At 42.5% G+C, this 16,608-nt stretch overlaps 1 protein-coding gene across 4 annotated transcripts in view; it reads right to left on the reverse strand.

The window, feature by feature from the left end:
• Window positions 1-15,202, reverse strand: part of Atf7 (activating transcription factor 7) — a 124,888-nt gene extending 109,686 nt beyond the window's left edge. For 2 of the 4 annotated variants that reach the window (XR_003850462.1, XM_008838814.3), the window contains exon 1: window positions 15,076-15,202. The gene's annotated coding sequence lies outside the window, so the exon portion shown is untranslated. Of the gene's footprint in view, window positions 1-11,104; window positions 11,244-14,749 lie in introns of all 4 variants that reach the window. The other 2 variants (XM_017799609.2, XM_008838822.3) reach the window with 2 other exon arrangements.
• Window positions 15,203-16,608: the final 1,406 nt, after the last annotated feature.

Raw genomic sequence — 16,608 nt, forward strand, 5'->3', positions numbered from 1 at the left:
TTTTTATTTTAAATTTTTTTTTTTTGGTCTTTTTTGAGACAGGGTCTCCCTGTAGCCCCAGCTGTCCTGGAACTCACTATGCAGACCAGGCTGGCCTTGAACTCACAGAGATCCGCCTGCCTCTGCCTCCTAAGTGCTGGATTAAATAATAAAGGTGTATGCCACCATGCCCGGCCTGTACACTCTATTTTTATTTGTTTACAGTGCCTCAAACCCAGGGTCTCAAGAGCCCTGCCATTGAACTATAGACCCCTCAAAGTGCATTTAGAAGTAAAAAATTTCCCAGAAACTGGTAAAATATTAATAAAAAGTTATACAAAGCCAGATGTGGTGGATGCCTATAATTCCAGCACCCAGTAGGTGGAAGCAAAATCATGAATTCCATGCAAGGCTGAGCTTCAAAGTGAGATCCTTTTCCTAAAAACACAAACAGGGCTGGAGAGATGGCTCAGAGATTAAGAGCATTGGCTGCTCTTGGAGAGGACCCGTGTTTCGTTCCTAGCACCCATAAGGTAGCTAACAACTGTCCATAACTTCAGTTCTGGGGGATCCAATGCCCTCTTCTAACCTCTGTGGGCACTGCATGCATGGGTGCCACTTACATGCAGGCAAAACTCATAGACATAAAATTAAAATATAAAAATCAAAACAGGAGCTGGGCGTGCTGGCACACATCTTTAATCCCAGCACTCCGGAGGCAGAGGCAGGAGGATCTCTATGAGTTCAAGTCCAGTCTGGTCTACATAGTGAGTTCTAGGACAGCGGGGGGCTACAGGGAGACCTTGTCTCAAAAGACCGAAAAAAAAAAAAAATCAAAACAGGAGCTCAGATGGCTCAGCAGTTAAGTGCATTTGCTGCTCTTGCAGAGGACCCAGGTTCGATTCCCAGCGCCCACATGGCAGCTAACAACTGTCTGAAACTCCAGTTCCAGGGGATCTGACACCTTTTTCGACCTCTGCAGGCACTGCACGACACAGGTGCAAGTACTTACACATATGCAGGCAATATACTCATACACATAAAATAAAATTAATAGATAAAAAATATTTTGAAAATAAAAAAATTAAAATTAAAACAAACAACAGGCTAGAGAGATGGTAAAGTGCCTGCCGGACAAGCATGAGGAATTGAGTTCAGATTCCCAGCACCCATGTAAAAACAGACCAAGACAGTGCAAGTCTGTAATCCTAGTCATGGGAGGGGAGGGTGTTGGACTAGAGACAGGCAGCTCTCTGGAGCTCATTGGCCAGCCAGCTTAGTCAACTGGTGACACATATCCCTCCTCAAAATGAGGTGGACAGCACTAAATGGTGACCTTTGGCTTCCACATGTACATGTGCACACAGAATACTTACACACACCACACAAAGCAAAACACAACAAAACTCATACAAAAACTTGTTCAGGTGTGGTGACGAATGCCTGTAACCCTAGCACCTGGGAGGAAGAGGCAGGAGAATCACAACTTTGAGGCCACCCTAGGATACATAGCAAGTTCTAGGCCAGCTTGGGCTCCACAGCAAGATCCTGTCTCAACAAATAAGTTTTTTCTGTTCATTTTCAGATAAAATATGAGCCCTAAAACAACAGTAATCAATATTTTCTTTTTCTTTTTATTTATTTGAGACAGGGTCTCAAGTATCCCAGGATGGCTTCAAACTTCTGCTCCTCTTGTCTCTACCTCCCAAGTACTAAGATTACAAACACACACCACCATGCCTAGTTTATGCAGTGCTGGAGATCAAACCTAGGGTTGCATGTATGCTACGGAAGCACTCTACCAACTTAACTACACCCCCACTTCTTTCCTTTTTTTCAGATGGGGTTTTTGCTATGTTGCCCAGGCTGGTCTTACAAGTGTACTTCTCTCGCATTAGCCTCCCAAGTAGCTAGGATTACACTGATTACACTGATCAGGACCAACTTTTTTTTTTTTTGTCTTTTTGAGACAGGGTCTCACTGTAGCCCCAGTTGGCCTGCAACTTGCTATGTAGATCAGGCTGGCCTTGAACTCACAGAGATCCACCTGCCTCTGCCTCCCAAGTTCTGGAATTAAAGATTAAAGGCATGGGCCACACCACACAAGGATCAATTTTTAAATTCTTACAGATTTAGACAAAAAACAAACATAATTTATTTTTTTGAGACAGGGTCTTACCCTGTCACCCAGGCTGGTTTGGAACTCCCTATGTAGTCCACACTGTCTCAAACTCACAGGAATCTTCCTAAGTTTCTTAAGTGCTAGAATTACAGGTGTGAGCCATCATGCTGGACTAGACTTTAGGACCTTAGTATGAGATTGGTTTGAGGTAGGAAAAGCCATAGTATCTCACAATGATAATTATTGGGAAGCTCAGAATTTCTGGAGAAAATGATCTATCAATATTTTCTAGGTCTATGCACATATTTGCAGCACAGTGATCTATCTGGGGGTATTCCAACACTCACTGGCTGACAGTCACTAGTTTCACACACAGTATTAGCAAACTACTATTTGAGTTAAACTTTAAGAAGTTCAAGGGACTGGGAAAATGGCTCATAAGAGCACTGGCTATTTTTGCAGAGGACGTGGATTCAGTTCCCAGCATCCACATGGCAGCTTACAACCTCCATAACTCCAGTTCCAGAGGATCCAAAGCCCTCTTTTGGAGCGATTTTTTTTTTCCTTTTAAAAAAAAATTTATTTATTTATTTATTTGTCTTTTTTGACAGGCTCTCCCTGTAGCCCCAGCTGTCCTGGAACTCACTATGTAGACCATGCTGGCCTTGAACTCACAGAATCCACCTGCCTCTGCCTCCCAAGTGCTGGGATTAAAGGCATGCGCCACACGCCCAGCTTATTTATTATTTTTATGTGTGTATTGCCTGTATGTATGTAAGTATACCCATGTTGTGCAATGCCCACAGAGGACAGAAAAGGGCGTCAGATCCCCTAGAACTGGAGTTACAGACAGTTGTTAGCTGCCATGTGGGTGCTGGGATTCGAATCCAGGTCTTCTGCAAGAACAGCCAGTGTTCTTGACTGCTGAGCCATCTCTCCAGCCCCTGGAGCTATTTATTTCTTAAATATTTTCAGAAGTTCATGAAAAATGATGCTATTGGATCTATGCTGGTATCAGAAATATATTAAAATGAAACCAACACAGTGTTACTCAAGTTTGATGTTTTAGTAAATAATACTGGCAGGAAATTTGGGTTCAATACAAATCATTTTTAGCAATGGAATGTTATACTCAACAAACCTTGATTTAATTAATTAATTTATTTTTCATCTTTTTGAGACAGGGTCTCCCTGTAGCCCCAGCTGGCCTGGAACTCACTATGTTGGCCTCCAACTCACAGATCCGCCTTGTCTCTACCTCCCAAGTGCTGGGATTAAAGGTATGTGCCACCACACCTGGCTTCAAAGGCTGATTTTGTAATTGTCAGGCATATTCTTATTTCAAAAAGGATGGCTGTTAGGCTGAGGAGATGATGTAAGAGTAGTTACAGCACAAGCCTAAGGACCCGAGTTCAGATCTCCAGCACTCAGGCAAAAAAAAAAAAAAAAAAAAAAAATCAGCTGTGGCCATGTTCTTAGTAACCCCAGTGCAAGGGGGAGGGATGAGAAGACACCACTAGGCTGGGGGAACGGCAGAGACAGGCAACTGCTGGGACTAATCATCCTAGCCAAAAAACTGTTAGTTCCTTGTTCAGTGAGAGACCCTGACTGAAGGGAATAGGGCAGAGCGCCACAGAGGAGGCCACCACAAGTCCTCTGGTCTCCGCAAAGTCTGTAAACACGCATGCGCACGCACTCATACACTATACGCACAAAGTTTTTAAAACGATAACTGTTGCCCGGCATGGTGGTGCACGCCTGTAGTCCCTGCACTTGGGAGGCAGAGGCAGGCGGATCTGAGTTCCAGGCCAGCCCGGTCTACATAGTGAGTTCCAGGACATCTGGGGCTACAGGGAGACCCTGTCTCAAAAAGACCGAAAAAAAAAAAAAAAACCATGGCTGTTGATGGTGATGTTTTTGTGCTAAAGATTTTCAGGGCCTTGTGTGGCAGTCTACACATTCCCAGCCCCTCCATGTTTTGTTTAATCTGAAAAAAAAAAAAAATGCATCTTAAGTTTTAAGTTCTAAATAAAACCTAACCAATCTTGCATAGAAACCTTCCCTGTCTACCTCAGAAAGACTCTACCAGATATGTAGGCAATTCAATGCAAATAAGGCAATTTAGCCTTTGCAAGGAGAAACTATGATAGAAAAACATTGTTACCACAGAGGACCAAACCACAAGCTTACCAAGTAACATTTTAAGCTAAATCTTGGCTCCCATTAGACTTTCAAAAACTGGTATTTATTAGAGAAAAGCAGTACTGAAAAAACTTGTACAAAGTCTGCTTTCAAAAATATAAGAACGTTTAGGATTAAAGTTGCCAAAAGATGAGAAAAAGCACCAAAGTTGTAAATTTGTTTTGTTCTAAACATAAGATTTCATAAGACTACTATACTAGCAGGGCGCGGTGGCTCAGGACTTTAGTCCCAGCACTCCCAAGGCAGAGAGGCAGGTGGATCTCTGTGAATTCAAGGCCAAGCCTGGTTTACATTGTGAGTTCCAGGCCAGCTGGGGTTACAGGGAGACCTTGTCTCAAAAAGACCAAAAAAAAAACAAAAACAAAAACAAAAAAAAAAAAACTACTATACTAACCTTTGGTTTAGTTAAGAACTTTTCTTAAATGTCAGCCTACAAGGTTTTATGAATGAAATGTTTACCTTTTCATACAAACTTTTGTTTTTCTTTTGTTTTGAGATAAAGTCTCATTTAGCCCAGGCTGACCACCAACTCACAAAGGATGATCTTGACCTCCAGCTCCAGATCCTTCTTCCCCTACATCCCAAATTAAGGGATTACAGGCATGTGCCACCACACCCAGTTTATGCAGTGCTGAGGATGAAGCCCAGGGCTTCAGGCATGCATACACTCTACCAACTGAACCACACTCCCGGTTCTATGTTCTATATAATCTTTCTTGAATTTGTAGCATTCCTCTTCAAGGAAGCTTTACAGCAAATGTTTACTTTCAGAACTGAACTGAGAGGGTATATACCTTTAATCCTAGCACTCAGCAGGCAGAGGCAGGCAGATCTCTGTGAGAGGGAGGACTACCTGGTTTATAAAGGGAGTTCCAGGCCTGTTGAGATTACAGGGAGACCCTGTCTCAAAAAGCCAAAAAACAAAAACAAAACAAAACCCAGAAACTGAATTTTGCTTCATTATATACATGCAGTCAATACATTACACAGAAGAAAAACAAAAGGACAAATAAGAGAAGGAACAGAAACAAAATTCTATGAGTTAACAGGAAAATAAAACCACCAAACGTCTTTTCAAAACAAAGAGAAATACTGAAGAGAAAATGTCATGATAAAATACTTTTTTTTGGTCTTTTTGAGACAGGGTCTCCCCATAGCTCCTGCTGGCATGGAATTCACTAGTAGACTAGGCTGGCCTCCGCCTACCTCTGCCTCCCAAGTGCTGGGATTAAAGGCGTGGGCCACCATGCCTGGCAAAATAGTTCTTTTAAATGTATTTTGTTTATTATTATTTTTTTTTAAATGTGTATGAGTGTACTGTCTGCATGTATGTGAGGGCTCCCGTGGCATGCAATGCCGCAGAGCTCAGAAGAAGGCGTGAGATTACCCTGGAACTGGAGTTAAGGATGGTTTGTAGCCGCCATGTGGGTGCTGGGAATAGAACCTGGGTCCTCTGCAAGAGTAGCCAGTGCCCTTAACCACTGAGCCATCTTTCCAGCCCCATGATAAAATATTTTTAAGACACGAAATGACCCCAAAGCACAATATTTGATTTTTGTTTTTTTAGTTCAAAAAAATTATTATTTCACGTTATTTAGGTTCCTTACTTTGTGTTACCATTCTCCCTGGGTCAGTAGAACCATTTCAATTTCATTTTCTTTCTTCTTCCTTTTTTTTTTTTTTTTTTTTGGTCTTTTTGAGGCAGGGTCTCCCTGCACCCACAGCTGGCCTGGAACTCACAGAGATCCACTTGCCTCTATCTCCCAAGTGCTGAGATTAAAGGTGTGCATCACCACACCTGGTTCAATTTCATTTTCTTTACAATCTATTTTTCTGCATGAGTCACCAACAGTAAGTTCTTCCATCTAAGCTTCTACCTATGTTTGGACTAGAAAGGACTTGAGGGACCCAGCCTCTAATTACAACTTTAAAAAAGAGGCTGGGCATGGTGGCGCATGCCTTTAGTCCCAGCACTTGGGAGGCAGAGGCAGGCGGATCTCTGTGAGTTCAAGGCCAGCCTGGTCTACGCAGTGAGTTCCAGGACAGCTGGGGCTACAGGGAGACCCTGTCTCCAAAAGACCAAAAAAAAGAAATTTACTTATTATTTTTATTTGATGTGTATGAGCACATTGCCTGCATGTATGTAAGTGCACCCATGTCATGCAATGCCCTCAAGAGGTTAGAAGAAGGTATTGGATCCTCTGGAACTGTAGTTATGAACAGTTGCTAAGCTGCCATGTGGGTGTTGGGAACTGAACCCAGGTCCTCTGCAAGAGCAGCCAGTTCTCTTAACCACTGAGCCATCTCTCCAGCCCTCCCTCCCCCCTTTTTAAGACAGGATCTCATGTAGCCTAGGCTGTCCTGGAACCTGGCATGTTGCTTGACTTTCCAAACCTTCTGTACCCACCTCCTGAGTGCTAGGATTACAGATGTGCACCACCATAATTTAGTTCATGAGATTTGGGAAACTGAACTCAAGGATTCATGCATGTTAAGCAAGCACTCTACCAACTGACCTACATCCCCAATACAATTGGCAATTTAAAAAAATGAAAGTGAAAATTAAAACCCCAAAAGAGGAAGGTGTTTTAAAGATGCATTCATCAACTAATATTGTTCAAACATAAATTCAACTGTCAAGTCTAAAATTAACATTCAGGAAAGTTGCTGGGTGCCAACAGAAGGTGTCATTCCCTAGCGATACCTTCTGGTACCCTATCTACTTTGGAGCATCATTTCTCCTCCAGAACCGAGACCACCACATCAAGAAACTATAATTATAAAATGGCAACTGTGTATATGTGTGTAGAATTGGGTTAGGTTTTATTCCAAACAGAAAAAGACAAAAGGCCTAAATTAGAAATGTTAAAAATCATGAGGAAGCTACAAAATAATTGTTCCATGGGCAAGAACTGAATTCTTTTGATTTCCAACTTAAATGTTCAGGAAAGAAAATTTTCTTCTAAAGAGCTACATGTAATGCCAAGGAGGAAGAGGAAAGAAAAAAAAATCCTCTATAAATAACACTTTTAATCATTCCACAATTAAAAGAAAAAAAGTGAGAAAGGGGAGGTAAGCGTACAGATTACCTATACAGGTGTCTGTATAGACTGGTGAGATAGATACTATTAACCAGAAAGACTAAAATGAATTGAACAGATTGCTTATGAACAACTGACAAGTTATACAGTGATCCATAAACACTAGTGTAAGACAGCTAAAGCCAGGAGCAGTGGCACATATGCCTATAATCCTAGCATTCAGAAGGTTGAGGCAAGATGATTTTGAATTTGAAGGCCAGAGCTCAGATAGGATAGCAGCAAAAAAACAGTAACTATTCTCTCTCTCTCTCTCTCTCTCTCTCTCTCTCGCTCTCGCTCTCGCTCTCGCTCTGGCTCTGGCTCTGGCTCTTACTCTTATTCTCTCCTTCCCCTCTTCTCTCTAATCTCTCCCCAACCCTATCCCTCACTGTCACTAGCCTAAGATTTCAGGGATAGGTCTAGAATTTGTAATGCTAATTACTCTTGCCTTTACTTCTCCTTCACATCTCCCATTCATGATTCAAGGACTTTCTTTTCCCCTTAGAGACAAAAGTTATGCAATTTGGGAGTCTTTTAGATAGACCCACTGAAGGGTACTCCAATTGCCTCACCCTGAGTCCCTGGTTCAGCATGGAAGAAGTCAGAGTGGTCGGCATCCCTATTCCCTATTGGCAATTTGGGTAACCCCTTCAGAGGATGGAGTTTTAAGAATAGGAGGTAGGAACTGGCTAGGCAGTTAGGATAAAAAGACCCCAAAGAAATGTAGCCAGTTTCTTGGCTAAAAGTCCAAATGTCGTTGGGCCTGTTAGCAACATACTGTTCCAAGGCCAAAAATGTCAAAAGTATTTGGGAGTTTGTATCTAATCCTTAAAAGACTTTAGAGTTACCTCTTCAGAGGGGGGAATGTTGGAGGGGAGGGAGTGGGCATGGATTTGATCAAAACACCTTATATGCATGTATGAAATTCTCAATAAAGTTTTTGTAAAAATTAAAAAAAAAAGATTTCAGGGATGTCAGAGACAGTATGAATTTCAAGAATCTACTTGATATTTCATAGAATATAAAAGTTATGGGCTGGGGATATAACTCATTGTTAGAGCATGTAGGAGGCTCTGGATTCAATCCCCAGTAAGAAAGAAAGGGAGGAAGGGTGGTTAGATCATCTACTATCACCCTACCTTCATATATTTTTACCAGTTACTCAAATGAAAATGTAGTCTTCTGGGGCTGAAGAGATGGCTCAACAGTTAAGAGCATTGACTGCTCTTGTAGAGGACCCAGGTTTGATTCCCAGCATCCACATGTTAGCTAACAACCACCCCTAACTCTAGTTCCAGGGGATCCAATGCCTCCTTCTGACCTCAGAGGGCACTGCATGACATGGGTGCACTTACACACATTCATGCAATACACTCATACACATAAAATAAAAACAAATAAAATATTCAAAAGAAAATATAGTCTTGTTTATATTTAACAATAATACAAAGATATGAGTAATAATCAACCATTTTTTTTAAAAAGCCATAACTAACAGGACAATGCCTACAGGGATAAATGTAAAGTTCTCAATTACATTTAAAAAATCAACCACAAGAGAGCTGGGGCTAGAGTTCAGTGGTAAATTGTTTGTTTTGCATACATGAGGTCCTACATTCACTCCCCAGTAGTGGAAAAAAAATCAACTACACACATTATTGTGACCTTAGGTCTTAAGTGGCTGGATATGTAGTTCAGTTGGTAGAGTATTTGTCTAACAAGTATGAAGTCCCGAAGTTTTATCCCTAGCACTGCATAAACTGGGCATGGGAGTAAACCTTTATAATCCCAGCACTCAAGAAGTAGAGATAGGAGATCAGAAGTTTGAGGGCTTCCTTGGCTAATAGTGGGCCTGAGTCAGTCTAGGTTTCATGAGACATCCTCTCAAGCAAAAAATAAAATAAAATAAGGCCAAGGGGCCATCGGGATGGCTCAGTAGGTGAAAGCACTTGCCTCAGGGCTAATGACATGAGTTCAATCCTCAGAACCCATATAAGATAGAAGGAGAAAGCCGACTCCACAAAGTTGTCCTCTGACCTCCACAGGCATGCCATGGCACAAATGCACTCCCTGCCACCAAACATACAAATAAGGACACATCACTTAAAAAAAGAAGGGGTTCTGGAAAGATGGCTTAGCTGTTAAAAGCAGGTCCAGAGTTCAATTCCCAGCAACCATGCTGGGCAGTTCACAAATGCCTGTAACTTAGATTCTGGGAAATCTGATGCCCCTGGCTTCTGCAAGCACTTATATTTACATGCACATGCCCACACTGAGACACACACATATATACATAATTAAAAATAAATCTTTAAGGGGCTGGAGAGAAGGCTCAGTGGTTAAGAACACTGGTTGTTCTTGCAGAAGACTCAGGTTCAAATCCCAGCACCCACATGGCAGCTAACAACTGTCTGTAAATCTGATAGTCTCTTCTGTCCTCCTCCGTGGGCATTGCACGACATGGATGCATACACGCAGGCAATACATACATACACATAAAATAAAAATAATAAAAAAGCCAGGCGTGGTGGTGTGCACCTTTAATCCTAGCACTTGGGAGGCAGAGGCAGGCGGATCTCTGTGAGTTCAAGGCCAGCCTGGTCTACATAGTGATTTCCAGGACAGCTGGGCTACAGAGAGACCCTGTCTCAAAAAGAAAAAAAAAAAAAGAAAAAAAAAGAAAGAAAAAAAAAGGCCAGGTGTCTACGCATCTGGGATCTCAGCACTAAGGAGGCAGAGGCAGGCAGATCTCTGTGAGTTTGAAGCCAGCCTGATCTACACAGAGAGATCCAGGTCAGTCAGGACTACATAGTAAGATCAACCCTGTCTCAAAAAACCAAAAAAGTAAACAAGGAAACAAAAAAGACCATCCCTAAGATTTTCAGTACAATGCACTTTCATATTATGAACACACTTTATCACCAAAGAAGCATATTCAGGAGAAGGCAACATTTAAACCTGAGTATACATCAAAGCAGCTTAAAAATCATTTCTTTGACATTTAAAAATTTTTTTTAATTTTATATGTATGAATGTCGTTATGCCTGCATCTATGTAAGTGTACCCATGTTGTACAATACCCAAAGAGGCTAGAAGAGGGAGTCAGATCCCCTAGAACTGGAGTTATGGAGTGTTATTAGCCACCATGTGGGTGCTGGGAATCAAACCCAGGTCCTCTGCAAAAGCAGCTAGTGCTCTTAAACAATGAGTCATCTCTCCAGCCCCTTCTTTGACATTTTTACATTTACTTATTTATTATTAGTTTGTGTATATGTGTGTAGGTCAGAGGACAAATTTGCAGTCAGTCTTCTTCTACCTTTTTGACACTGGTGCTTTAGTGGTGAGCATGGCTACTTTCCGTCCATCGTTACATGGATTCCAGGAGACAGAACTCAGGTCAGGCAGCCTTTACCCTCTGAGCCATCTTACTGGCCCATCTTTGATATGTTTTGAAAATGAATACTTTTTCAAGAACTCCAAAAGCACAGAAACATTTTCAGAAAAACCAACATCAAAAGAAAATAATACTTTTAAAATGAATGTCTCATTTTTTTCTCAAAAAAACCAAAATCTATACTTTAAGTTTAGTACCTTTATCAAGAACAGGAGACAATTATATGCCAGTCTGTCCCAAGAAGAAATCTGCCTTCATTAAACACTTAAATGACAGTGCTATTTACTATTCCTAAAATTTCCTTGTGAGAAAAAGGTGCCTACTTACCCAGTATGGATAGGTGACTGTGGTAACACTGATTCCCTCCTGGAATCCCACTACAGCCAAGGAAAAACTCAGTCTTAACATGCACAAAACAACTTCAGAGGACTTCAGTGCAGGTGTGCAGGTAGAGCCAGGGACATTACTAGAGGCAAAGTAGTAGTTTAAGAGTTGATTGAGGACTGGAGAGATGGCTCAGCGGTTAAGAACACTGACTGTTCTTGCAGAAGACCCGGGTTTGAATCCCAGCACCCACATGGCAGCTAACAATTGTCCGTAACTCCAGTTCCAGGGGATCCGACAGCCTCTTCTATCCTCCTCGGGCACTGCACAACATGGGTGCACTTACACATAAAAAAATAGAAATAATGAAGTTTTGTTTTGTTTTTTTTTTTTTTTAAAAAAAGCATTGATTGAAAAAAACAACTTTCACTTTGGGTTAAAAGTAAGGAAAAAGAGGGGCTGGAGAGATGGCTCAGTGGTTAAGAGCACTGACTGCTCTTGCAGAGGACCCAAATTCGATTCCTAGCACCCACACGGTGGCTACGAACTGTCCTTAACGACAGTTCCGAAGCCCTCTTCTGATCTCGAGACACTGTACAACATGGGTGCACTCACATACATGCAGGCAATATACTCATACACATAAAATAAAAATAATAAATAAAATATTTTTTTAAAAAAAGGAAAAAGAAGATACATTAACATTTTAGCTTTGTAAGCAAAGGTATTTAAAATGACATCAGTGAATTACCATAGATGTAAATTATGATCCACTATAAACTTCAAGACATTATTAACCTTGCTCCTTTCTGCCTCCATCTAACTTTCCTGGCAAAAAACAGACCTACTTAAATTCAACAATTCATCTTCTCTGGACAGCTTAATATTGAAGAGGAAAAAGAAAAAAATCGCAATCTTGCTCACTACTGTGACTTTAAATTTAAGCCCCATATAGTAACACTCTCAAATTATTTTTCTTCTTTGTTTTCCTTTTGTTTTCCTTTGAGACAGTCTCATGTAGCCCAGTCTGGTTTTGAACCCATCATGGAGCCAAGGATGATCTTGAATTCCTGATCCTCTTGTCTCCACCTCTCCAGTGATGGGATGACAGTTGTGCACTGTCATGTCTGGTTTTAAGTGGTGCCAAGGCTCATGCAAGCTAGGCAAGCACTTTACCAATTGAACTTTATCTCCAGCCCCTAATGTCTATCTTTCTACCAGGCGGGAGTACTACTAAGGAGGAATAAAAATCTTGCACATAAGAGTGTTCAAGTTACAGCCATCACAAAATCTAGATTGGAAGACCAAAACAAGGGACTTTGTTCTCTTACTGGAATTTTTTTGTTGGGGCTGGGGGGTGGGGGAGGTTGCTGCCTGGCAAACTGGGAAAATGTTCTGAATCTTCCATAGCAATGCTCCCAATTGGAATCCAGCTCAGTAGTTAACACGAAACAATCAGTAATTAATTGGTCTTAATATGTTATAGAGGCAACTTCTGGCCAGGAGGAAATGCCTCAATTGGCTGCTGAAAACCAAAGGTTAATATGAAACAACATATTTGGTTTCTCTTCATTAGTAGAATTTTAATTCTCAAAAATAAGAGACTGGAGTGTAACTCAGTGGTAGAGTATTTGCTAGAATGCACAAGTCGTTGGGTTCAAACTCGAGTACCACTATCATCCTCCATACCAGAGAAAGCGAAAGAGAACAAGCGAGCGAGAGAGAAAGAGAGAATATAAAAGAAAATCTATGCAATAGTAAAGAAGTTACTGATTGGCTGTGTTAGTCTAACTCATTATTAAATGATACACAACTATTAAACAAAGGGCAAAGGCCTGTCGCTACTCTGTACAGAATTAAGAACAAACTGGTAAGACTACTTCGTATAGCTGCCAAACTTTCTTTAGCTTCTTTTCTAACAGACATGTTAAATTTCGCAATAGCCTCCACTTATTTACATCCTCCATGTTTAAAAACGAATTGTATTTGATTTCCTCAATCCATGTCCTAAGATATTATGACATCTCTTTAGTTTCTAAGTCTGGATACAAAGGAAAACACTGAAAAATGTTCAATTTCCTGAACTATGAGTCAATTTATTTATACTATTTAAAATGATGGGGCTGAGGACGTTGCTCCCTTGGTTGTCTAGCATGCACAAAGTCCTGGGTTCGATCACCAGCACAGCATGAACCAATAAAGCATGGTAATTCATGCCTGCAATCCCAGCACTTGGGAGGAGGAGGCAGAGGACCAGGCATTCAAGGTTGTCCTTGGCTACATAGTGAGTTCAAAGCCAATCTAGGTTACATTAACTGTCTCAAAATTAAAAAAAAAAAAAGGTGATAAAATATTTAAGAGGGTTGAGGGGTTGAGGATGTAGCTGCTCAGTTGGTAGAGTACTTGCCTGACATGCAGGAAGCCATGAGTATTTGATTCCCACAACTATATAAACTGGACATAGTGGCACACACTTATAATCACAGCACTTGGGAGGGAGCAAGAAGATCAGGAGTTCAAGGTCATCCTCAGGTATACCAGTTTAAGGTGTGCCTGGAATACCAGAGACCCTACCTCAAATAAATAAATAAACAAACAAAATAATTAAGGCTAAGCTCAATTATCCATTTAATAAAGAGCAAAAGTGAAAAGTCATATTTAATAAAACTTTTATTTTAGTTTGTTAGTTGTTTAGAGTGTCTATACAGACCTTCTACAGAAATTACACTACTGAAAACATTTAAACGTAGAGAACAAGTGAGTTTGCTGGAAAAAAATCTGCACATCTCCACAAAACTTTACTTAATATGACAGGACCCTCAGATATAGTCTAACACCCTCTGTTAGGTAGAAAACAAAATTAGGAAAGTAGCAACATGGGAATCAGGTAGGAGGTGCCCTGGGTGGTAAACACCCCAGTAGGAGAACATAACACACAATTCAGAGCAGCAAGTAAGTCCCTACGGGTCTCCAGCTTGGACGACCTAAGTCCCAAGCCCGTATCCCTGTGTTTCAGAAGAAATGAAACTTGGGAAGAGGAATACAGAGAAAAAGAACACCAGAGTCGCGTCCTATTTTTCTTCTCCACCCCTATCCCAGCATTCTGGCTGGCTGGTCACCAATCTGGGTGCCATATCCACCAGAAGCACTAAGTCAATATCCTGGCCTCCTTTCGATACCTAGGCTAAAAGACCTGAATATATCAGCTGTCTCCTTTCCAAATTCCTCCCCTACCCTCTCGACTCCCAGACCATTACCAAACCATGTCTTCGGGCAACTCAACCCACTCAGTCTTCCTAAACGCACGCACTCACTGAATTTCTCCAAATCCATACTTTATAAAACCATGTCTCTGATAATTCCCACGAATTCAACTGAAATGCCCTGACCCTCGTTTCCAATGCTCTACCTCCACGTTTCTTTCAGCCAAACACAACGCAGAGCAAGGGTTTTCACCCACTCCCACCTCCTATTACAATTTTGCAATGCCTAGCCTAACCCCACACTTTGGGAAGTCTTGATCTAGTTCAGCAGTGTTCCTCCTTCTCCTATTCCAAGATACCTCCATTAGGCTCCACTGGACTACGCTTCCCTCAGGATTCAATTCCCCTATCCTCGCCACGCCCTGTGCCCCCCGGGGCTACTTACCCCAAGTTCTCCCCACACTTCAGTCCTCTGGCCCCGCCTTCCTCCAAAAGGAAGGAGGCGGGAGAAGAGAAGAGGGCGGCAGTCCGCAAGGTAAAGGCGATCTCCCATTGGCGCTCATGGCCGCCATTTGTAGCGTCCTTCGCTCTTATTGGTTGGCTTTAGCCTACGCCCCACCCTCTTCCTCAGACAGGGCCCGGCCGCCGCCTCAGCGCCCCCGTCCAACACAGACTGGGAGGGGAGACCCCGGCCCCGGACGCTGGGGCTGGCGGGAGTGGAAGGGGGGCCTCCTGTCAGACCACGGACTAGCTAATGTTAACAGGACTCACCCGCTGGTAGCTCCGTCGCCTCCCGCCCGCCCGCGCTCGGTCCCACAATCTGTCTCCTGCTCCTCCTTTCCCCCCTCAGCGGAGCAGATACTTTCCTCCCGTCCGGCCAGGCGTATTCACCTCTCGCGAGAAGTTGGTGGGGGAAGACGAGATTCGTGGGGGCTGAGTTGGAAAGGGGCCTAGAGGCGGGGCTTGAGTGGAAGACTGAGCGAGCACTGTACACACGACTCACACGTGTTCGGCTGCAAAATCGGGGGTGGAAGGAGGGAGAAAAGCAAACGGAAAGGGAACTCTTCCGCGGCCGGTAGGTGGGGAAATCCAAAAGGCGAAGCAAATGCCTCTGGGGGAATGAGATTATCTCAAGAAGCATCGTTTGAAAATAAGATTATATATAAGTAACCTTACGAACGTGTGGAAGGAGAATAAGGGGATCGCTTCACTGCGTGGGCTCCTGGAATCGAACTCAGGTCGTCAGGCTTAGTGGCAGGTGCCTTTACGTGGTGAACTGAAGGTGGAGAATGTACAGGTTGTTTCTACTAGCCTTTAGGATCAGCACTTCCTGAACATCTATGTAATTTAAAATGCCCTTAGCTGGGACTGGAGTGAGTCTGTTGGGAAAAGCAGTCCACCTGCTCAGCAGGGCCGGTGTTTCCCTTCCACAGATCGAATGGATGTAAGAAGTTTCTCTGGGGCTACCAATCCCATTTTACTCAAATTTGTAATGACACAGTAAGATATATGAAACTGCCGGCATTTACAAAGAAAAAGACTGAGGAGAACTGAATCGGTAAAGTGCTTGCCATTTAGGGCAAAGAGGACCTACATGAGTTCCATCCCAGAACCCACGTTCAAACATGGGTGCTCCTGGGCTGGAGAAATGGCTCAGCGGTTAGGAGCACTGACTGCTCTTGTGGAGGACCCAGGTTCGATTCCTAGCACCCACATGGCGGCTACAAACCGTCCTCAACTCCAGTTCCATGGGAATCCGAAGCCCTCTTCTGACCTCTGCAGCATTTCACGATTCGGGTGTGCTCACATACATGCAGGCAATACACTCATACACATAAAATAAAAAGTAATAAAATATTAAAATATTTTAAAAAATAATTAAAAAAAAAAAAACATGGGTGTTTCTCTGGGCATGAGGGCACAAGCCTTTGATCCTAACACCCCAGGAGGCAGAAGCAGGCTGATCTCTGAGTTCAAGCCCAGCCTGATCTATATAGGGAGTTTCAGGCCAGCAAGGGCTACATAGTGAAACCCTGTCTCAACAACAAAACATAGGTCCTAGCCAGCCTAGTCTACTTGGCAAGCTCCTGTGAGAGACCCTGCCTCAGACAACAAAAAATAAAGGAGGTGGATAGCTCCTGAGAAACCATACCAGTGTTGTCCTCTGGCCTCTGTGCAACTCCACACATGTGTACCCATAAACACATAATGGTGCATGGTCACACACACAAAGCACTGTAGGGTTAGTGGTGTAGTTCAGTGCAAGACCCTGGGCTGGATTCTGTATGGCATGGCAAAAAAAAA

The sequence above is a fragment of the Nannospalax galili genome, unplaced genomic scaffold (assembly GCF_000622305.1).
Source record: "Nannospalax galili isolate Female #2095 unplaced genomic scaffold, S.galili_v1.0 scaffold251, whole genome shotgun sequence".
Classification (NCBI taxonomy): domain Eukaryota; kingdom Metazoa; phylum Chordata; class Mammalia; order Rodentia; family Spalacidae; genus Nannospalax; species Nannospalax galili.